This window comes from Trachinotus anak, unplaced genomic scaffold (genome assembly GCF_046630095.1).
Source record: "Trachinotus anak isolate AG129_WGS33_773 ecotype Australia unplaced genomic scaffold, CSIRO_AGI_Tana_v1 ptg000014l, whole genome shotgun sequence".
Classification (NCBI taxonomy): Eukaryota; Metazoa; Chordata; class Actinopteri; order Carangiformes; family Carangidae; genus Trachinotus; species Trachinotus anak.
The window spans coordinates 11,290,674-11,314,717 of NW_027273865.1; the positions used below are offsets into that span (position 1 = coordinate 11,290,674).

The 24,044-nt window shown below is 39.1% G+C and overlaps 1 protein-coding gene and 1 long non-coding RNA gene across 8 annotated transcripts in view; one reads left to right on the forward strand and one right to left on the reverse strand.

Moving 5' to 3' along the window:
• Nucleotides 1-20,897, reverse strand: part of LOC139631643 (uncharacterized) — a 36,378-nt gene extending 15,481 nt beyond the window's left edge. For 3 of the 4 annotated variants that reach the window (XR_011693421.1, XR_011693423.1, XR_011693422.1), the window contains exon 1: nt 23-20,897. This is a non-coding gene — a long non-coding RNA (uncharacterized lncRNA). The remainder of the gene's footprint in view (nt 1-22) is intronic. The other variant, XR_011693424.1, reaches the window with a different exon arrangement.
• Nucleotides 1-24,044, forward strand: part of lrfn1 (leucine rich repeat and fibronectin type III domain containing 1) — a 160,336-nt gene that overhangs the window by 28,957 nt on the left and 107,335 nt on the right. The gene's annotated exons all lie outside the window — the stretch shown is intronic.

A 24,044-nucleotide genomic window follows, 5' to 3' on the forward strand; every position in this document is an offset into this window, starting at 1 on the left:
AGTACTTTCCTCTGAAACTTACTTTGCTTGGATAGTGAACTGAACAAAACGCTTAAGGGAGTACTCTTCTGCCATAAGTGCTGCACACAGGTGTACTCTCCTCACCGCAGCACCTTCACCTCTGCTGGTATCAGGTGTGAAGAATCGTGATATGCAGACAGCAGTGTGAATTACCACCTGTGAGGGGAGCATTAGCAAATGTTACTCACATGTATTGAAACTCAAGTCATGATGGAAAGATGTTATGAAGACAAAATTAGAGCTGCTTAATCTGTCGATTATTAAAAAAAAAAAGGATTAATAATTTAGTCCAGTATTTACCCGAGAGACCCCTTAAAACAAAACAATGTCAACGACCCCTTGTCATGGTCAGTTCTGGTGTGTGTATACCAGTTCTCTTTATTTTATTTCTGTGAGTCTGAGCAGGGCAAATTATCCAATAAATCACTATAAAATAGCAAAGATTAGACGAAAGTCTGAAAAAAAAACGATTTGGTCTAGCAGAAAGATTTCTGGTTCCTTTGTTAATAATAATCTCGCAACCCCTTAGACTTATGTTGTGAGCCCCGCTAGGTTGTGAACCACTGATTTAGTCTATTCATTGTGAGAAATAGTTGAAAATGCCTCTCACAGGTTTCCAGACATACAGACATATAAAACAGAGAAAAAGCTGGACCTTGATAAAGTTTGACATAGGACTTTAACAATGAACCAATTATTAATATAATTTCTGTTTATCAACTAATAGTGTCAGCATAAATGGTAGCAGTCAGTAGCATTTTATGCATTTTTATGTATAGATACTGTGTAATTTTCTTCACCTGTGTTGCTTTATCGTTATTCGACTTTAGTCTATAGTTAAAAGACGGGAAGGTTAGGGTTAGCCCAGACAGGAAAAAACACAAACAACCACTTATTCCAGGCAGTTCAGTTCAACATAGTGACAGTAAAATGGCAGTGAGTGAAGCAGGATTCAGAGTAAGCGGGATTCTCTGAGGACATCCTTATCATCTATTCTTTCATTTGTCCAAGGTGAGGTTTGAGACCCTGAAATTCAGGGGATTAATGTCTACTGTGATAACCGACCGGATGTGCCGCTGGACTCAGAGCAGCAATCCACAGGACCGCTGAACCATGACGCCCTTGCAAAGTATTTCATTTATATTTTAGGAATGAAATAAAAGGAAATAACCAAATCAAATGAATGATAAATGAAAGGACACACATAATAATGTATATATAAAAAAAGAAAACATTTTAAATGCTGACCGTGCAGGTAAAGTAAAAATCAGGAGAGGAGGCACAAGGAATACTAACCTTATCCTCTCTGCAAGAGCTGAGGCACTTGATTAATCAAAGAGGGGACTGCCTTCCTCACCACCAGGTGGGTTTCATTAAGTTGTCATCCTCAGCAGCAGTGAGCGCGCTGTTTGTGTGTTGGTTGCTCTCCACCGTGCTGAAATTCTCCAAATTGGCTGACTGTGTTGAAATGTTCTCTGCCCACATGCATGTCACCTAGTTTACTGTGGAATTAGATCAATTTTTACTACATGCTGGATATTAGTTGGTTAGTTTGTCAAGCTTTATTTATTAAGGAATTAGCATTGAGATAGGGATATGGAAATCACATTGGAACATATTCATAGCATATAGGCCTATACAGCACACAGACACAGGGTGTGTGACCTATCATTTTATATATAATTTTACAACACAATATCGATAGGCCTATATATTGTCATGTAATACAGATCAAAGTGCTTTACATAAGGCAAACATAGAATTAAAATAACATTTGAATATTGTTATTGAAATTAAAAATAGTAAAATAAGATAAAAAGATAAATAAACATCAGAAATATATTGCATAATTACAATGCCAATGTACCGTAATCTAATATGCCCAAAAGTCATTGAGGGAAATAGAAGTGCAGTAGAGAAATTAATTAATTAAAGGCAAAGTTGGGGTACATTTAAAAAAAGACAGGAACAGTCTGTTTATTTTGGCATTATACTCCCAACAATGTTAAAGGGATAGCTACCACATTATAAACAACAAACCCCACATAAAGATACTATTTCATTAATGACCCTGACTGTTGGTTTAGGATGACAGTCTAACTAAACTGATCACAAGACCTGATGCAACAGGATCTGAGGGGAAACCCTGTATTAGTGTAGTGTAGATAGTAATATGGACTGCATAATTTTACTACTGAAAATCATCCATCCATCCATTATCTATGCTGCTTATTCTCATAAGGTCGCAGGGTGGGGGGGCTGGAGCCAATCCTACCTGACACTAGGCGAGGGTGGGGTACACCCTGGACAGGTTGCCAGTCTATCACAGGGCTGACATATTACCAACAAACCAGTCATAGCTGTGGGCACTTTGGAATCGCCAATTAACCTAATGTGCATGTCTTGACACATGGAAAACATGCAGACTCCACACAGGAAGGCCCCAGGCCCCAGGTTTGAACCTAGAAGCTTCTTGCTGTGAATGCTAAACAGTGAACAGTGCCAACCACTGCACCACTGTGCCACCACTAAAAAACAACAACTTTTTAAAATGATATAATTGTTTTTTGTTGATGCATTGGTGGTGGATTCTAGCATGAATATTAAATTTATATTAGGCAGACAGGAAAAAGCAGCAATGTCTGCACAGAGAAAGAAAAGCAAACAGTCAGCATAGAAAATACAGATTTTTTGGCTCAGAGACACTCCTAATGGAAATTTTATGCTGCCGCTGGACCCTTAACAGAGGAGGAATAAATTCATGGCAATGGTGCTGTGTAAGAAATAAATGGTGAACTGATGATTGAAGCAATTAGTGCCATTTAATTTAATTGTCCACATATTTCTATTTAATTGCCCTACTCATGCATCCATTGGGTCTAAGAAAAGGAATATGTTTACAAACTGTGAATGTCACTTGAGCCTTGTATAAATTGATGGTGGCAACATTATTATTTACATAATAAGGAATTAATTCTTCAAAAAAGAAAAAATATAAAAAAGAAAACTGCACTTGTATTAACATGTATGCATCACAAACTAAACGGTATGCAGTACTGTCGGCATAGAAAAGAAAATAGGTAATCAGTCTGCCACAAACTAACCTACCCATATAAGGTTATGATCAAATACATTTTTCACTTTATACACTATGTTCATGCAGACAAAAAATATCATCTTCCTGGAGGCAAAAGTGTAGTCTCTGACTTTCTCCATGCCAGCAAAATCAGCCTCCTACCTTAATAATGCTTTATTTTCCCCACATTTGTATCCCTTGTTTTGTGTGGTTAAAAGTGTGGTCATTAAACACAAACCTGTCATATGCAGCGTTTTCATACCCAAGTGTGTGTATGCTCTTGACTATGCAAGAAAAACAGCATGGTTCATTAGGAAGCGTTTGGCGGGGCACTGGCTTATTTCTAGTATCCACCGGGGCTATAACTGTGATAATACCACAGTGACATCATTTGATAAACGAAAGTGCATCATTATATCAACTCTGTGCACTGACTTGGTTTGTTTGCGGGATCTCCTCCCTGGTAGACAGAAACAATGAAGACAGCATTGCAGCAAAGCATTTAGGTTTGTCTTTACTAATCACAGAGCCAGGACTGCTGATTACATCCGCAATAATCAATGTGACAGCCTAAATAGAAAACAGAGAGAAAATGAAAAATAGAAATTCACAGTGTCTGTGAGGGATTCATGCCCATAACACACCAACCAAATGATCAGATGAGAGATTTTATTTGTCAAGACTTATAATTACATTTTTAAGCAGCAGTAAATCAGGTGTGCCTGTGTATGTGGTTGCGGATACCTATTGGAAAGAGATCAAGATGAAATATTGGTATTGCTGCTCCAAGCTGAGAAGATGCTTGTTTCAGCATGTTGAGCATGTCACCCTTCCTACCACAGCCCCAATCAATGCTGCCTTGACAAATCTCCCCCAGAGTGGGAATCATATTTTCAAGCACTTGAAGGGCATTTGCTCTCCCTGGCCCCCATACTGACCCAGCTTCAGCTCAGCATTTACAACCTTTTCACGTTGCGTGACACATTTAATCCACTCTGTATTCACAGGCACTCGAGGATGTCATATGTCTCTATGCTGCACTCCATCTGTCACGCCTTTTACTAATCAAAAAAAGTATATATATTTATATATACAGTGTAAGATTGGGGTTGAATGTAATATTGAACGTGTCTGGCCAAGCAGTACTTGGTAACATTTAATAGCTCCAACACAGTAATGTACTATAACCCTTAATTTTTATGGATCCATAATTTTCTAATAATTTGCTGGAAATAGTTATGTAATTTGACATTTTATAGTGATCTTTGCACACCTACACTCACCGGCTACTTTATTAGGTACACCTTGCCAGTACAGGGTTGAACCCCCTTTTGCCTTCAGAACCACCTTAATTCTTCACAGCATAGATTCAACAAGGTGCTGAAAAACATTCCTCAGAGATTTTGGTCCATATTAACATGATAGCATCATGCAGTTGCTGCAGATTTGTTGGCTGCACATCCATTATGCGAATCTCCCGTTCCACCACATCCCAAAGGCGCTCAATTGGATTGAGAACTGGTGACTGTGGAGGCCATTTGAGTACAGTGAACTCATTATCATGTTCAAGAAACCAGTTTGAGATGATTTGAGCTTTGTGACGTGGCGTGTTATCCTGCTGGGAGCAGCCATCAGAAGATGGGTACACCGTGGTCATAAAGGTATGGACATGGTCAGCAACAATACTCAGGTAGGCTGTGGCGTTTAAACAATTCTCAGTTTGTACTAAGGAGCCCAAAGTGTTCCAAGAAAATATCCCCCCACCATTACACCACCACCACCAGCCTGAACCATTGATACAAGGCAGGATGGATCCATGCTTTCATGTTGTTGATACCAAATTCTGACCCTGCCATCCGAATGTCGCAGCAGAAATCGAGACTCATCAGACTGGCAATGTTTTTCCAATCTTCTATTGTCAAATATTGGTCAGCCTGTGCAAATTGTAGCCTCACTTTCCTGTTCTTAGCTGACAGGAGTGGCACCCGGTGTGGTCTCTGCTGCTGTAGCCCATCTGCTTCTAGGTTCAACATGTTGTGCGTTCAGAGATGCCCTTCTGCATACCTTGGTTGTAACGAGTGGTTATTTGTGTTACAGTTTCCTTCCTATCAGCTTGAAGCAGTCTGGCCATTCTCCTCTGACCTCTGGCGTCAACAAGGCATTTTCGCTTACTGGATATTTTCTCTTTTTCAGACCATTCTCTGTAAACCCTGGAGATGGTTGTGTGTGAAAATCCTAGAAGATCAGCAGTTTCTGAAATACTCAGACCAGCCCGTCTGACACCAACAACCATGCCACTTAACTTAAATCACCTTTTGTCCCCATTCTGATGCTCGGTTTGAACTTCAGCAGGTCATCTTGACCATGTCTACATGCCTCAATGCAGTGAGTTGCTGCCATGTGATTGGCTGATTAGATATTTATGTCAACGAGCAGTTGAACAGGTGTACCTAATAAAGGGGCCAGTGGGTGTATGTAAACATAGCTGTTCATTAAATTTACCTTAGGTGTTGACATCACGGGAGCTGTTTTTATTTATATAGACTAACGTAGAGTCTTTAGTTGCAAGTCAGCTGAACATGTAAAATTTGTTTGCATAAATGAAGTGTATATATACTGTATATGAAGTTTCCAATAAATTAATGAGGAGATGAATATTTACTTGGGTTTAATGGAACCACTCTTTAAACAACTGCTAATAACTTCAACAAACTAACTCAATTCTCTGCAATCAGTACAAAATGACAAAGTTCATTTATTATCATTATATTCTCATTCAAGTAGGCAGTGCAGTGCTTAGTGAAGTCCAAATGATAATTAATCCTTTGCCAGCTCTAGAAAGACTCCTGGTTGTTTCAAACTTCTTCCATCTAAGAATGAAAAAAAGGTCACTGTTCTCTTTGAAAGCTTCAATGCAGCAGAATTTTTTTGAAGCCTTCCTCAGATCTGTGCCTCAACACAATCCTGTCTCTGACCTCTGCAGGGGGTTTCTTCCACCTTACATAGACAGGTGTTTGCCTTTCTAAATCAAATCCAATCAACTGATTTTACCACAGGTCGACGCCAATCAAGGTGTAGAAACATCTCAAAGATGATGAAGGGAAATGGGAGACACCTGAGCTAAAATTTCAAGTGTCACAGCAAATGGTCTGAATACTTATGTGATATTTCAGTTTTTCCTTTTTAATAGATTTATTTTAAAAAATCTAGAATTATGTTTTCACTTTGCCATTGTAGGGTCTTGAGTATAGATCAATGAGGGGAGAAATGTTTTTTTATGCCTCTGCACTGGCAACTGCAAGAGCTGGATATTGTTTTCAGGTTGTCCATCCGTCCCATTGTTGTGGATAAGATGTCTCAGTAGTGCCTCAATGGAACTTTTTGGCACAAATGTTCACTTGGACTGCAGGATGAATATGATTAGATTTTGGTAGTCAAAGGTCATGATTATCTCATAGAACACGGTGTTGGCCTTGTGAATGTAATATATCCGTAATGCCTTGAATGAGTTTCTTAAAATGGGGTAAAAACCTTTACCTGGACTCAAGGACAAACTTAGATTTTGGTGGCTAGGGTCAAAGGTCAAGGTCACCGTGACCTCTCAAAACATAATTTTGGCCTTGTTAACGCAATATCTCGAGAACTCCTCGAGGGAATCCCTTCAAATTTGGTACACACGTTCACTTTGGCTCAAAAAGAAACTGATTAGATTTTGGAGGGGACAAAGGTCAAAGTTCAAAGTCAGTGTGACCTCACAAAACATTTTTTAGCCCTTGCTCAAGACTTCACACAGCAATTATGACAAAATTTCACACAAATGGTTATTATTTTATATGACTCTGGATGAACAGGGATGTAGCCTGAAACTAACTAGAGTGGCAGAGATGGTAATTCTAGTGATTGATTTTAGCATAAAGCTCTAACATAACAAAATGTGAAAAAACTGGGTTCTGAATACTTTCCAAATGCACTGTGTCCATAAATATGAGCATCCTTTATCTCATACTCATAGTAGACTAACACCAGGAAGTCAGAAAGTCACCAACATGACAGAGGGTTTCTTTTGGAGAAACCACAGTCTAAATTGGCTGTGTCATCATTGTGAGGAAAATACTGAAGAAATCATTTAGAGTATGTAATGAAGATGCAATTGCATTAATGGAGGAGGTTATTTATGAATCAGTGGACAAAGAATGAAAATTTTTCTCTAGCCTCTGTGGGTTGGATATTTTTTACAAATGAACATTAACATCCTGCTTTAGCCCGAGCTGTTTTCAAAAGCCTACAGACTTAAAAATATGGCTGCATGTCTCCTCACATTTCCTATATTTTGACAGTTACTACAAACTTTTCACTGCTTAGTCTGTTCACATGAGTGCACCTGAAGTGCGGGGGGTATAAGTGAATGTTATAAAGCCTTTGACCCATGATGATCACCCAGCCATGAGAGCCAGTTTTGATGTTTAAATCTTGTCTTTCTGTTAGTTAGTTTGCCTCTCCCTATAATATTTGATACATGCTAACCTTTGAACTCAGACGCCAGATGAAAGTATACATAAAGGGGCTCTGGGGCAAGAAGGGCAATATCATCCATTCAGACTCTTCATCCACTGTCAAATGCAGCACAGCTGTATGTTATCTGCCATTTCAAAGATGTGGACATGTAGTTCTGGTGTACAGCTTTACACTAAAAGAAATGTTTAGGAGAAAATGCCACATATGACTGCCAGGTAATCTTCTTTCTTCTAGCTGTGAATGAAAATAAATGAATTATTTTCTAGCCAGACAATAGCCAGTATAAATATATGCCCGAGAGAGTTTTCTCTTCAGACTCAGAGAAAATATGAAATGAAATATTGCATGGACACAACACTGTGCTGATAATGTGCTGCCAGGGTGAATATAACATTGTTCCATTTAATTCAGGGCTGATGCATGTCAGTGCCAGTCGGGGAGTTAATAGCGTAATAGAATTACATTTTGTGATCTCCCCTCACAATCCCCAAAAGGTCAAAAGGAGAAAAATGTCAGTGCAATCTTACACTCAAGCATCTAGAAAGAACCTAATCTCAAAGTCGCCTCAGTTATTTATTATAAATGTAAATTCAATTACATTTAGATTATTACCTATAGTTTTTTTGAGTAATAGATATTTGACATGAGGGTGGAGACCTTCCTCTGAAAAAGGAAAGACAGCAGATATAGCACCATAGAAAAACACTGTGTAGAAGCGCTGCAGTGACCGATCAGAGGTGGTAAAGAGGAATAAATGGAAGAATGTTATGTCCTGAATGTCGGGCAGTGCAGGAAGAGAGAAAAATAAAAGCTCAGACCTGACAACTAAACCCTAGTTTCCTCCTGAAAATGATGGTGCAGCTGCACGCAAATGAAAACACAGAGGCTGCCAACCTCACTCTTAAACTTTCAAGGTGATACCTGATTCTTTGTATCAGCAGGAAACTGTTGCCAAGGGAACAGAATTACTTGACTGTTGATAAAGAATGTCAGGCAATCAAGAGGGAGCTGGAGGCGCTGAAGCACACTCTGATAGGGCGGCACCTCCACCTCTTCTCTGAACAAGGATGTGGGAAACCTGACAACCCATCAGCTTTTCCACGGATGGTGGTCAGATTCACAGAGATCAGCACTGGACTGCTGCTGTTGTCTAAATGTCTCTATCTGAGCATGACTGCTGCGGTAGAAGCAATGTAAAGCAAAGACATTCATAATGACAGTCATTACCTGACAAAAATAGACCTTGGAAGGTCACCTGTGAGGCAGAGCCAGTTTTACACAGAGAGGCAGCTAACAAATGTCAGGCTGCCGTTCTCTGAAGATCTACAGCTTGGCATTTTTTTCTCTCCCTTTCTACAGCGTGTCAGCTACACAGTTTCAGGGGAGGGCTGTCAAATCTGCAAACACAAGCCTCTTGTCTTTATGTAACACGCCTAATTTGAAGCTACTTGTTTCAAGTAGGAGCTCTCATGTCTATCAAGTGGTCAAGTGAATGTAATCTGGCTGAGAAATATTTTGTTGCAAGCTGCGCGTTTTAGAGACAGTTATATGTTTATGCCATTATGTTCTCAAGTTGTCTGTCCATATGTCCATCTGTCCCATTCTTGTGAACGCGATATCTCAGTAACGCCCCGAGGGAATTTCTTTAAATTTGGTGCAATTATCCACTTGGACTTTAGGCTGAACTGACCAGATTTTGGTGGTCAAAGGTCAAAGGTCAAGGTCACTGTGACCTCACAAATTGTGGTTTTAGCCTTGTGAATGCGATATCTTAGGAAGTTCTCAAGGGAATCCCTTCAAATTTGGCACAAATGTTCACTTGGATTCAAGGATGACCTGATTTTAGTGGTCAAAGGTCACACAGTCACAGTGACCTGACAAAACATGATTTTGGCTATAACTCTTCCATAAACTAATTATGACACAATTGAACAGAAATATTGAATAGGATAAAATGATGAATTGAAGACATTTTATATCCAAATGGTCAAAGGACAACCTCACTGAAACATCATTATGTTCTGCAAAAACACTTCTGACCATAATGCAATGCTGTAACTCAGCAAGGGGAGATTGTGACCATATTTTTGGCAACTTGACTGGTTGGCGGAGGCATACAACTGCGACTAACTAGCTATTTTCTAGGTATAGGCTACCGCAATCCCAGGACCTGATGTAAAAGCAATACGTAAACACAAAAAATATGCTTTTCTACATATTTAGTTGTATTTATAAAGGAATCTAGTGGAGTAACAATGTGCACATCTCACACTTCTGTTAAAAACCATGTAAACATGATTTTCTATAGCCAGCTGTTGTTGACATGATAGGGTAGATATGAAATACATTGTGAGAGATGTGACCTTAAAGTAAAACATGTTTCTTTACGCTGTTTGCCAGTTTCAATGACTGTGTTATTATTTTTGCAGTCTATGCATTAATCTATAAAATACCATTCAAATGTGTATTTATGCACTTAAATTATAGTTTTTGAATTTCAACAAACTGTGAGCAGGTTCACTTGAGGAGGTGATCATGAATATGGCTCATGTGTATGGATCATATCAACTGTGTGTTAGTGGGTCATTGTACTCTGGCACAGTATGAAGCAATCTAATATGAAAAAGCTCCTTATGCTACAGGTACTAAAATAAGCACAGTCGTTTGTAATGGTGCTGTCACAAAACCTCAGCAGTGTGGCCCAATTGGTAAAATTGCACTACTTTCTTGCTTTTTTCATTGAGAGGTGTAACAAGTGGAACAGGCAGAAGGATCAATATGCAAACAGGTAATAGAGGGCACTTCTACATACGGCTTACTGTGGGAGTGGAAAATGTGTTTCCACTTTCACAGCGATGTATGAGATGTAAAAGACAGAACCAGGTGGATGCGCGGATATGTAAATCTGACGAAAAGAAAGCAAATTTCTGTCTCTGCAGTTAAACACATCTTGCCCCAGGCCTGGCTACTGTATTTGTGACAACCAGTGTCCAATTAAATCTCATGTAGAAATATGTAAAAAATTCAGCTCTGACAGTAAAATAACGAAGGTCACATCAAGACATTCAGTTTAAACTTAGTATAAATCAAGGCTGAGCCTGTGAAATTTTTAAATAATTCCCTTTTTACTTAGTTTGGTTGACCCCTCATCTTTTCTTTAAATTCATGTACATGTCAATGAAATGATTTCTAGAGACATCAGGCAAACTATCCCTGCTTCAGGGTTTTTGTTGTGCTATGAAGGTTTCATCCAAACTAAAACTTTCTGTTCCTGTAAAACATTTTTTCAGGTAATGAGCTGAACAGAGGTTTCCAGTGCAGAAGTTCAATTAAATGTATAATCATGAGATAAAATTTTATTCGCAGAGCTTTAAAAAGTTGCAAATAAATGAACTGATATACTTATCTGTGGCATATCATAGATTATATCAAGTTAAAGGTAATGATGCATTTTGAAAGGAAAACCATTAGATGAACCAAAAAGCCAGAGGTTAAAATTATCATAGATAAATTGGATTTACCACCATTACTCAATAACTGGGAGGCACTCATTTTAAAGAGAATCCATTTTTTTGTCTTTTTTGAGTGAGTTTTATTCTGAGGTCTGAAAAGTGATGGAAGCAGAGAGCAGAGTCTGTGAGCTCACTGCGTACTTATCTGAATCATGCTCAGTTCACAAAACTGTAAACTGCAAATTGGAAGTAATTATGCTCCACTTACCACAGAATCACCTCTCTGAAGAGTCTTACAAGCTTAAATGTTTGAATAACATCCAAAGACAGAACATTTTATTTCCATAGTTGTGTATATAATTAAAATAACTAACTAAAATTATAACATATTCAGTAAATACTACAGAATACATCCTGCTCTCTTTCTGCAGTGTTTGGGTGACATGAAAGCAGTACTTGAGGTAATACTGGAAAATTGGGGGAAAGAAAAGCAACTCTCAAGAATTTTTGGCGTGTAGTTGCGTAAAATTCTTAGATGTAGAGCCATATTTTTTTAAGATTCTTGGCAGGACTAATGCAGAAAAATTTGTATCAAATGACACTGCCAAATTACCCTCAAATCAAAATCCACCAAAAATAATAACCTTGACTAAATTACAGTTGCTCAAATTTGGATTCATGCAGAGCTCAGTTAGGATCATCCAAATTAAGGGTCATAACTTTTATAACTACACAGGTATTAAATGACTGGAACTAACAGATACCTTTATGTCTATTAGGGGAATATTGTGATAGATTTAGCATCGCAGTGGATTGTGCTTTAGTAAACTAATTAAACAGTTCTCTGTACATGTTTTCAGGTTTATAATGACCTGTAATGAGACTAAATCTTAATACAGTCGTGTAGAAGCCCATTTCACTTGTGCAACCTCCTCCTTTCCAAAAAGCCAGTAGAAGGGACATCATATCAAAAACATCACAACAAACACTATAGAGCCCCAAGTGTGTGGACACTCAAATACCCAAATGTGATTCTTGAACATCTCATTTCAAAATCACGAGCATCAGTGTAGAGCTACAGTATAACAGCCTCTACTCCTCTGGGAAAGTTTTCCATAAGTTTTGAGAGTCTGGTTGCACAGTTTTGCTACCATTCAACCACTAAAGCATCCCATTTCATCCCAAAGGTGTTGGATGGGTTTGAGGTCAGGGCTCTGTGCATGGCAGTCAAGTTCTTCCGCACCAAATTCCAGCTGTCTATTAGGAATTATCCTTATATACAGCTGATTTTCAACCACAATTACATTTTGGCTGGAACTAATGCCATTCTGACTATATTAACTATTTTCACAATGAGGAAATGTTGTTAATTTACATAACTAGCAAGTTACAAAAATACTGACACTGAGCGTAACAGTAAAATGTTCACTTTCAATGTATTTCGTCAGTTTTTTTTTAGCACAATATTCAATCAGAATTGCTAAACTTTTTATGGCTATATTTAACTACTCACAGCACTTGGTTGTGCACACAGGCATTGTCATGTTGAAACTGTTGCAACAATGCTGGAAGCACACTGTTGTCTAAAATATAAATGTATGCTGTGGTATTAAGATTTCCTACACTTGAGTTATGAGGCTGAGTTGAGTCCATGAAAAACAGCCCCAGACAAAGGACACAAACGCTTTTGATAGTATAGAGCATTTCAAACTTAGGTGAGACAAAAAAGGGGAAAACCAATATCACAGGTGATTACTTTTTGGCTGGACTGCAACAGTGGTGCCAGCCCTACATAAACCTGAGTCCATGACTGACCATGACACGACTGGTCAGCCAAATGCAATGTGAGTCATGAACTTGCACCATTGCTTGGCCAGCCAAGTGGTGGTGTTTCCCCATTTGCCACTGCTCTTTCAAACTGAATTTGCACAGTCTCTGTACAGGGGGGCTAAGTTGCCAACTTAAAGCATTTGTTGCAAGATTTAGAGACTTCTCAAAAAAAGAACCTAGGGACTTTCTGGACAAACCTTACCAGTCACCAGTACTGCCCTGCAAGTGAGAGGCACACCTCTGCTCTGTTCAGTAAGTGGCAGAGAGGCAGAGCAGCAATTTGTTATCCAGACAGAGGTTGTGCACTGTGTGAGAGACAAAATAAGAAAGATGCTTTGTCGCTTCTAACTTTCTCACTGACTGATCATTTTACAAGTGAATATAACGGAAATCACAGGACAGTCTTTCTCTTTGATCTATATGTTTGGTGATTTTGTCAGATGACGTCGCAGTTATAAAATCGTGAAGTGCTGAGCAGCAGCTTTGAAATGGCTTGGAAATAAGTATGGTTAACATGTAGTCTTAATGGGCTGTGTTTCAGCCACTGTTTCAAACTTGTTCTGCTGTGTGACAACAGAAAGGGAAAAAAACATATAAATGAGAATCACTTTATTGGCAATTTGGCTGTATTAAGATACTGTATATGTGAGCACAGAGTAGGAGAGAAACATATGGATTAAAGGCTGAAACCAACTGACACTAGGCAGAAAGCAAATAGGACACAATGAGGTCAATTGTTTACAGTGGTTCCACAACAATTTTTAACTACATCCCCAATTTTGCACATTGACAATAGGAAGTCAAGTAGTGGCTACTGACTAATCTTGTTATTCGTTTACTGATTTTTTTTTTTTTTTTCCTGCTAGAGTGGCCCTCAAGTTTAATTTTCACTTTCTGTCATATACAAGTTATGGTGCAAGAAGAAAGTTTGAAAGAAATTAGGTGGGCACCTCATTGTGGACGATATTGTACACTATGTTGAATTTAGATAATGTTTCCACAGAAAGCATTTGAATAAGTAGATATTTTTACCCATATTTTGGCATTTGTTTCACTTTCCTTGGCTGTCATTTCCTTCCTGCAAAGCAAAGAATCCTGAAGAGGCACAGGAGGAATTAATTTTCTATCATCCTACCCTGCTAGAAGGTTCCTATTGTGTTTATTTGGCCATGATTACTTCCAGCTGTCTTGACAAATTTTTTTGACAGCTGAAGTAAATATAGTTTCACTTACAAATTTCACCAATTACAGGCCAGAATTAAGATGTATTTTCCCTGGTTTCACAGGAACCTTTTAATCAAAATTTGTTATCCGCTTCTTAAAGTGTCGAGAGGAAAAATATTTTATCCCACTTTACATTACTGAGTTGCGTTAACCTTTGTTGTTTATTTCCATACTTAATCCTCCTTTTTTTGTTTCCCTCAGGGGACCTCACATAAAATTTCCATTTTTCCATCTCATATTGATTTAGAAGACCAAGCTGTCAAAGCACCTGTTTCCAGCTGTACGTTGAAACAGGCTCAGCTGCTCAGCATCCTTTCCCTGATTTCACTTCAACAAACCTCAAATTCATTTCAGCTGGGAAACATGAGGCATCAGTTTTGAGATAAATTCATTTCAAGAAGGTTAGAAATTTGAATGTTGCGATGAAGGAGTTCTTACACACTTTTCAACTTTGATTACATCTTGTTTTGTGTCTTGATATCAGGCTAGTCTGATAGAGCATGGAGGGCTCGCTGCACAGTACTTAGATGAATAGTTTGACATTTTGGGAAATATGCTTCTTGAAGGTAAATGAGAAGATCAATAACTCTCATTTTGTGTAGTATGAAACTACAGCAGGGAGAAAGTTGGCCTAGGTTAGTTTAACTTTGCTTAGTCTAAAGACTTCTAAAGACTGGAAACAAGGGGAAATAGCTACCCCAGCTCTCCGCAAAGCAACAAATGCTGAAGCGGTGCTGGTAGGACAGTTGGATTTTGTTGCCTTTGATCAGAACCTTACTAGCTCTTTCCCCCTGTTTCCAGTCTTTAGGCAAAGCCAAAACAAATTCAAAATAGATTCACAAAGATGGCTGCATTGAAGTTTCTATTTACTGCAAAATAAGCATATGCTTTGCCACGTCTGGTCATACATTTTCTCAGTTTTTTTTGATTAACCGAAGCATAATGGGTACAGAGTGGTCAGTGAATAAATGAGATATCAAATCTTGTTTTGGATCTGACATTGTTTCATTCACACTGCCCATAGCTACTGAGCAATTTCACCAATCATTTCACTTGGAGGGGTTGGGAATGATGAGTACCGTAGTCTGAGTAGTCTAGTCAAACAAAGACAATTTATACTCTACCTGCCTTTCCAATGACTCCAGTTCTGGCTGCTCTCCAGCAGCTGGTCCTAATCACCCACAAACTCAGAATCTCTTGAAGTGGAAGTCTCTGCTTCCAGGAGTCTTCCACGTTTCCAAGACTGTCTGAACAAATTGGTTTGCAAGAGGATGAGTGTGTAATTGTTGCAGAATCAGATAAAAAGTTGCTTTCACTTCATATACGGTGACTGACAGTGAACTGAACAAAAGACTAACAAGTGGAGCGCAGTGGGTCATTTATAGTCATACATTACTGTACTAATTCTTGCTTCATGTAATGGGTTTGTTCTGAAAAGTCAGCAAAAATAACTCTACTTAGAAATTAATCAGCTGAAAGTTGCTGTCCATTAGCTTGAATGAAGACAGTTAATAATCACACAATTATTTCGAACTTAAATAAAGTAATGTCACACACATTTTAATATCACCAGTGCGACAAGAACATTGTCAAGAAAATTAGAATAAATTTCGACATGCAACATAAGTGCATATGTGGTAGAGTTGTTAAACTTCCTCTCTGCATTTAGCTCTCCCTGTGTCGCTCACACAGATACTCCATGGGAAGATTTGACAGCCTGTATCTGCTGGTAAGAGTTTGGAGAGAAGGTAAGATGCGGAATTGATGATTGCGCTGCACGAGCCAGACCTTGAGCCACTAATTTTGCTGTATATGAAGCTCCCCCCTGCAGATCTGTCGTCTGGGAATAACATCAGTTGACTCACCGCATAAGGAGAACAAAGTGCGACAGTGTGTAGTTTCACTGTGATGTATTCTCATTAAATAAACCTGTGCTTGACACTGAGGCAAATTATGGATAAATGTTGGGTAAAAACTCTCAAAGCTCTTCAAAAAGGTACAGCATTGTGACAAGATTTTAAATGGTTAGATTCAGAGAGTACTTTAGTTTTGTGTGTCACGTTTAAAACAACTAGAATAGACTGGAGTCTTTAAAACTGACTTTTTTATATCTTACTCGTCTGTTTGGTCCTGTTTCCTAGATATTATGTTTATATAGGCTACTACTCATTTGCAACAGTGAATACATTTTAAATGAAACTGGATTATGTTTTTTTGTATTGACATAAGTAGGACACATTTTTAATGACCACACTGTATCTGTTTAGTTTAACAAGTTCTCCAAATTAAACCACAAAATAGGTCATTTGTGATTATCTTTCACAACCACACATGCATTTTCTGATCTGATGTCCCTACCAGCAGGATGATATCATTTGTCAGTGCCTTAAAAAAACAGTTACAAATCATTGCTGCAAAATTTAAAAATGTTTTCTGTTAAGACTGGGTTACGTTTGGGCACAAAACACGTTAATAAATGTTAGGGAACGACATTTTGTTGACCCATCCAGCCACCTTGACCACTCCTGCTGACTTTGTGACTGATGTGATGATGTCACACTATGTCCTCCTTGGGTTCAGATGTTGTTAGATCGCCAGGAAACCCCTGTACAGGTGGTCTGGACCAGCTCTCTATTTAAATGGTCAGCAATGTCAGACTATATTCCTAATTATAGATTCTAAGGCTATTTAACCCTAGAACACTAACGTTAAAATTAGTAACACCATCACTAACGTCGGGTGAAAATCACCTGAACGCATGCCTCTTGAAAAATCCATAGATGGGAGGAGGGAAACAAACATACCATTAATGACATCAATGAGCAGCCTGAAGCTACCCAAGGACCCATGCAACTCAGACAGCAGCAACACAATGAAAATCACATGACAAGAATCGTGTGGGTGAAACACTACCCACACGACGTTAGTGTTCTAGGGTTAAGCTGGTGGTGAGGAGACTCGCCTAGATTCTAATAAGAGTTTATTTTAAAGATGGCAAATCATTCAGCAATAATTCATTCTCACATCAATTATCAATCAGTATAATAATACTATAACTAGCTGAGGCTGGTTGGTTTACATATAATTTTTAGGGAGGGATGGATGGAGAGATAGCCTGGCCATGGCAATCCCCCTCCATTAGCAGCCAGTCCTGAGATGACCTGAGTCCTCCGACTCTCTTTTAGAAGTCTCAGTTCCTTCTTGACTGCGCAAGCTGGTGAGCTACAGAGTTTAATAGTTATCCACTGCTGGTTGGCAAACACTTCTCTCACTTCTCCTCTAATATTGTATTCTCAGCTGTAGATTCTCTGTTGTCTCTTGTTGGTAGTTTTCTGGCTTGTAGACTCCGTTTCTCATGTAGATGTCCGAAGAGGGAACTTCGTTGATGGTGAGTAATACAGAACAAAGAACGAAAAACCTTGACTACTCCGAGTCACTCCTTTTTCTCTCTTTCCATCTCCCTTAACACACCAACCTGCAACCTGTGGGTGTGGGCTTACACACAAACCAAAGTTTGGTGTATGTGCTAAAAAATCTTTCGTTAGTCCATAACCGGTGTCAACCAGTTCTTACCCTATGTGGTTACAGCAATGGCACATCTTGCAATCAACAGTCAATGATTTTTCCTAAAAGTCCAACCACCTCACTGCTCTGAGATTTCAACCCTTCTTTACAATGGACAAGATTCATAATTCCTGCGGCCACTAGAGAGCTTTGTCATTTGAATGTAGGCAATGCTTTGCTTTGTACACCCACCATCCACCTATGAACACAACAGCTACGACAGTTAAATGAACTCAACACTTTGTAGATTGGAAAAAAGACATGCCATGCAGGAATCACATTTCCCTCAAAACATATTAGGTTTAGTAATGTATACAGTAAATGTGACTTCTGGAGACAGGGTTGTTTCTGGCACATTGCCAATCCTCCCTTTAAGTAGTCATTTAAGTGTATAGAGATATCAAATCCCACTTGGCTTCGATTTTTTCATATCAATGCATTTTTGCATATACACAACAGTGACATCATTGCCATGGTTTGAATTTCACACGGTCTCAACCATCATTGCCAAAGGAGTCGCTATGCAGTTACACCAAAACAGGATTAAACACCAATTGATCTTCCCCCTCATCCTTTACGAGTGAATGTATACTGTAAAGGCACTAACAAGCATGAGTCCTTATGGCTATTCACACTATTCACATTCTTTTTTTGCAGAGCTGCAGATTTAGGCTGGTATCTTTTCTGAATGCAGCCCAGTAAGACAGTAATTTGTCATAACTGTAACTCTGCATATTGTCTGTCAAAGAAGTGGTAACTATGCATCGTCTTTCTCTGACTATTTTAGCACCTACATCCTTTTCATACTGCTTTTAAAAAATATGGACCTGTTTGAAGAAGTGATAAATAAATGAATATCTATTGTATTTCCTGTGGCATTTTGAAAAGAACATTTAGTTCACCATAAAGATGTCTCATTGCTAAACATATGCATCGAGAAAGATCAGCCCATTAAAATGTGTCACAGCCTATATTTTACCCAGTACTCTGTGTACATTAATGCAGAACGGACATATTTTGCACTTAATGCCAGTTACAGCCAAACTGACAGCTGAAAGAGAGAGAGAATTTCAAAATAAGGTTATTTTTCGTGTCTCAGCCTGATCTTGTGATCCCCTCACAGAGATTGTTTTGAGCTCTGATGATATTGGTCAGGGAAAGCAGCCTTAGTTGCTTGATCCACAGTTGGTGCTGTATAACAGTAGCTATTGAATATTGAATGATCAGCCCGTGGGGAAATTAATGGGGTTTCGCAGCAGACAGGCTCTATCACAAGTCTGGTTAAAATGACACAGGCAGGAAAGAGAAAAAAAAGGAGCCGTGGGCCCAATCGCTGAGCATACTTTGTGTTATCTCTTGAAGTTGCAGAGCTGCGGGTGCCCAAGGCTCGACTCCACCTCTCTCTCTCTCTTCCTGTGTACACACTTGACTTCTGCATGGAAAGAGCAACAACAGCTGTTTAACCTGAAGCACTGTTGTCCAACTGAGGGATTTGTGGATAAAGGACTGTCAATGTAGAGCGGAGAGAGAGAATCATCGCAGTTGGCCTGTGAATACACCACATTCGCTATTCCAATATAAAAAGGCAACTATGGAGCCTGAACAGCTGCTCTCAAACTTACATTTTGCCGAACTTGCAAGATCCCCAAACATAAGCATGCCCCGTGAGAAAGAGGAGAAAGCTTGAAACCAATAACTTTAAATAAGGTTTCCTGTGTTCAGGGCTTTTCAGTTGCGGATACGGTACGTAGAGAAGCCTGAACAGGCTGCCTCCCTGTTGGACAGCTGTACTAATGGAATCCTGCATAGTCTCAATTATAGCCAAGTCCCAGATCTACTCTAAGTGCCAGGTGGAAACAAGACATTGTGTATCTAAAATGTTATTTCTCTACTGTGGCCTAACAAGAAAACACAGAAGAGAAATTAGTGTCAAACCTAAAGGAAAATAGTGTGCAAGAGGAGACGATATCATTAGAAAACTATATTACACTCAAGTCAAATGATCACATACAGTATGATTAGTCAGCTGAGAAGTGAACATTGTAATTATTAAATGCAAAATCTGCATATTAAGGGAAAATGCACGCAACATTTACAATAAAAGGCAGCACACACCATCTGATGTGCATGGATGTACAAGCTCCCTAAGTTTTGTGTGTAACACTGAAGACCCACTGAATGCAGCTTGATGTAAAAGTCAAGTTTGCCTGTACTTATTATTTTCTATGGGACTGAATCACCTGTTAAAGCACTGTAGATATCAGGTGATACAAGACTTACCAATGACCAGAGTCTCGGTCAGAGCGTTTGGTCTTTACAAAGTGCGGATGAATGAGAGATTTATCATCATTATCATTAGGATCCCTTTTGTGTATGTAATTTGTCTCCAAGATGGAAAAAAAATACAGACAGAAACAATGTACTGGCTGGCACAAACTCATGTAAATTGTTAAAAAAAAAAAGCTGTAGGTTATGTCTCAGGAGGTACAGCAGGTCCTCTACAAATTGTTTTGTTTGCTTCTGGCCGCCTGCACACTGGCGGCACCTTAACTAGTCAGGATGGTCTACAGTCCTGTTTCCTAGCATTAACACATAGGTAAGCTTAACTAAATCGGACATTAAGTTTGAAACACTAGGCATGTGCTTGAAGACGCATATTTCTAGTACTCCATGCAAAAGCATAAGGAAACCCAATGATCCTCGTAGTTTACATATTGCTCATCAGCGCACTGCTCAGTTTGATGTGGTGTTGCACCACTGAACACAAGTAATGCATAAATCAGTGTCTGACCTGGGGGTTGGCTCACCCTCCACCCCAGAGTGTTCCCTTGTGATTCAGGCTGCTTTGACATTCACCTGCCTGCCCTCATGGGCAAAGTAACAGGCCGGTAGCTCTAACCTTTACTCAACCAGTGACTTAGCCTGCCTGTCTGAACTGATAACACACTCTATCAGAGTCAGCCTGAGAAGAGGAGGTGAGGGTTGCTCTGTGGCACTGCTATGCTCAGGTAGGGCCTTTAGTCACCGTCTCCCATCCTCCATGTGTTAGCTGGCATCCTCCTTTTATCTCAGCCTTGGTAGCCTCTATTCCTCACACCCACCGAACCCTAGCACTCATCTATTCTACAGCACAAAACCATGACGTGGAGCTTTGAAACTCACCTACATGAACTCATACAATGGCAGCCTCCAGATCCATCTTTTACTGACTCCTAAGCTCAATTCACTTCATCTGCGGGGGGGGGGGGGGGGGGGGGGGGGCTGGGGCTTCATGGTGATTGACAGTCATTTTGACAAGATTACCTCTTGACTTATAGAAGAAATGCTTGAAAATTACAGATGTATACTAGACTCTTCATTCACAACAGCTTTAATTCTTGCAACAATGGCACAGTGATAAAGTGCATGACTAATTTCTTTGTGCATTCTGCAGTTGAGTACAAAGAAAAAATGTTTTATATGAAAGACCTTGATGTACTCTGCTTGAGATAGAACAGTCATGGACTACATTTGTCAGCAGCAATTAGACTGTCATAGTTGAGTTTATGATAATAATTTATATAACATTAAAATGTCATATATTATAAAAGTTATTAGACAACATGCATATTACTAAAATGCAAATAAATGTCAGTTGGGCAGTCAGGTTAACAGAGAAAGCACAATTAAGTGAACTAGTGGCTGGTAAATATTTGGCCATAGCAAAATTACCTTCATAATTTGATTGTAAGGATTTCCAATTCTTTATCCCACTCCATATTTTCATACAAAACATTAGATATACATATTCATTCAATCCATATGGCATCAGTGATTCTCGTGCCTTGCAAAGTGTGTAAGCACATTTCTGTGAATGTTGGCAAAATCTCAAGCCATGTCTGTTCCTGATGACAGGGACTTTAACAGATTAATCATCACCTGATAATGTGCAGCTGAGAGTTGTGTGTTCAGGGCATAAAGGTGTCTAACCAAGTGTGCATGCAGCATTTTTTTTTTTTTCAACTTTTTCCCCACTGACAGATGCTCTCTGGATCTGGGCTGTGAGTGATTATGTTTGTCAGGACGGTGGTCTGTTTGCCGAGCACTGGAGAGTGAGATTGGGAAGTGAGAATAGTTGCCCAAGATAGACAGCTGCAGCACTGTGTTGATTGCCACTTACTCTTGTGTGATTTGAAATTGAGTTTCTTAGGATAAAAAAAAAAAAAGAAGTAAAAACTGTCCACCCACTGCATGTCTGCTCCTCATCCTGCTGCACTGCCAATCAAAGCCATGTCCACCTCATATCACTATGCCAACGCTTTAGCTGCTAAACTAGCCTTGTGGCAAGAGCTACCTAGACCGAGCCCTTCATCTCCACACCAGGATGCTCCAGCCGCGCTCACTCCTCCTCTGACTGAAGAGGACAGAAAAGAACAGTGTTTTTGCACAGTGGTCCAGATAAAGAATAAGACACAATGCTTGTGTATGTGCAATCAGACTCTGTTGCTCTTGTAATTGGAGTAACAAATTGTCTCCCTTGTAATCAGCCTCTCTTTCCCTGCTGTTCTCATCAAAATTCTTTTGAATGTTCTGTTGCCATGGTACCTTGAAAAATCTGCTGCTGAGATTTTTTTTTCTTCTTGAGATAGCAGTTCTCATTTTTCTGTCTGCTTTCCTCAAAGACAAAAACACTTTGGATCAATTTTAGACAAAATTAGTACATAATGTAAAAATAGTTTGTTTGAAGAAAAAAAAAAGAAAAACATAAATGAAGAAAATAAAGGAAGTGATGTTCTGCTGTGCATCTTCTGCTGCATTGTTGTTGAATTAATTTTGTTTGAGTGCATACACAAACATTATAAGGGATATAGGGTCTGAAATTGCTCTCGGCAGGAGAATCCATCAGGGGCAGTGGTATAAATCATGGTAACCTCAAACACAGCATACGCACACATCTTATGATGTAATATCTATATACAGAACAAACATTTTAGGTTTTAGATTCAGCTGAACTCTCAAATACTTTCCTCTAAAGTGTAGCTGGGATCAGACGTACTGGGTTCAGATCAGTCACACTGTGCGTGTCTGACTTCCTGAATTCCTGCTCCATCACGAGTTCAGCAAATCAAATTTGAGAAATACTGACGTCATTTGTTTTGACTAAAATGGTCAAATAAAGACTTGGTACCAGATTGAATGTTAAAGCTGTGCTGTCCAGTATTTTCTATATTAACAGTAAATCAAATGACTATGTGTAATGTGAAAGCTGTTGCATGTAGTGACGAACCCACAGAGAAATATCACCTGACTCAGTGGTTTCCCTCAGCTCTGTGGAGCATTTTAGCATCTTTCAACTCATTGTTTAGATTTTACAGCCTGCAACTTCACTGTTGTGGTTCAGTCTCACCTGTCTCATCATCCCTGCTTTCACGCACAGCAGGCAGCTGTTTTTTTTATCAAAAAAGCTTAGATAGCTCACAGAACACTACCTGCACAACACCAAACAGCAGACAGACACAGTCAGCAACTAGACTGTGAGCATTTAGCAGCTAACAAGTCAATTCCTTCAAGACTGAAAGGAGAACTTACATTTGACAAGTGGCCAATAAAGAAAGCTACATTTTTATAAAATGATGTCTGTTGTGTTTTTGGTTTGTTCTGCCTCTCCCAAGTGCCCATAAAAATCAATGAATGCAGCCTTAAATAGAAAATAATACTGTTGTCATGTGTTGAGATTATGTTGTGTTATGTTATGTTGCCAAACCAAACTGAAATGTGGATTTAGTATTTTTTTTTTGTCTGATGCAACCATAGCATATTCGCAACCTTTTACTTGCTGTCAACAACAGTCAGTAGGGACTGACATGTGTCTTTATGTTCAAAGGTTTTAAAAAAAAGTCACAACCTTACAGCTTCTCCAAAATTCAAGATCAAAAGAACCAAAGAATTAAAAAAAAAAATGCAGCTGCTCTTAAAAAAACAACAGACAAAGCTTTAATGTAACAAAGCCTCACTCTCAGCCTTCATCAGGATACATGATAATTAGTGGTCAAAAATAAAGATATTCAACACTACCCAAGATGCCTATGGCCATAATTGACTATATACAAGAAATACAGAAAATGTTTTTGAGACTGCTGGCATGCAGAGATTCATTAACTGTAAAACAACAGATGTGATGGATGATTTCATGCCCCCGTGGAAAGTGAAACAGAGTGCTCATTGAAACACTAAGTTACTGAGTGCAGGAGCTCCATTAAGAGATAGGGTGTCAAAAATCTTGTAGGAAGCCACTTTAAAGAGGCCAGACACTCACTACATCTGCTTTTTCTTTTATTGCCACTGAGAAGGTGTCTCTTGGTCCAGAAGGAGGTGATTTAAAT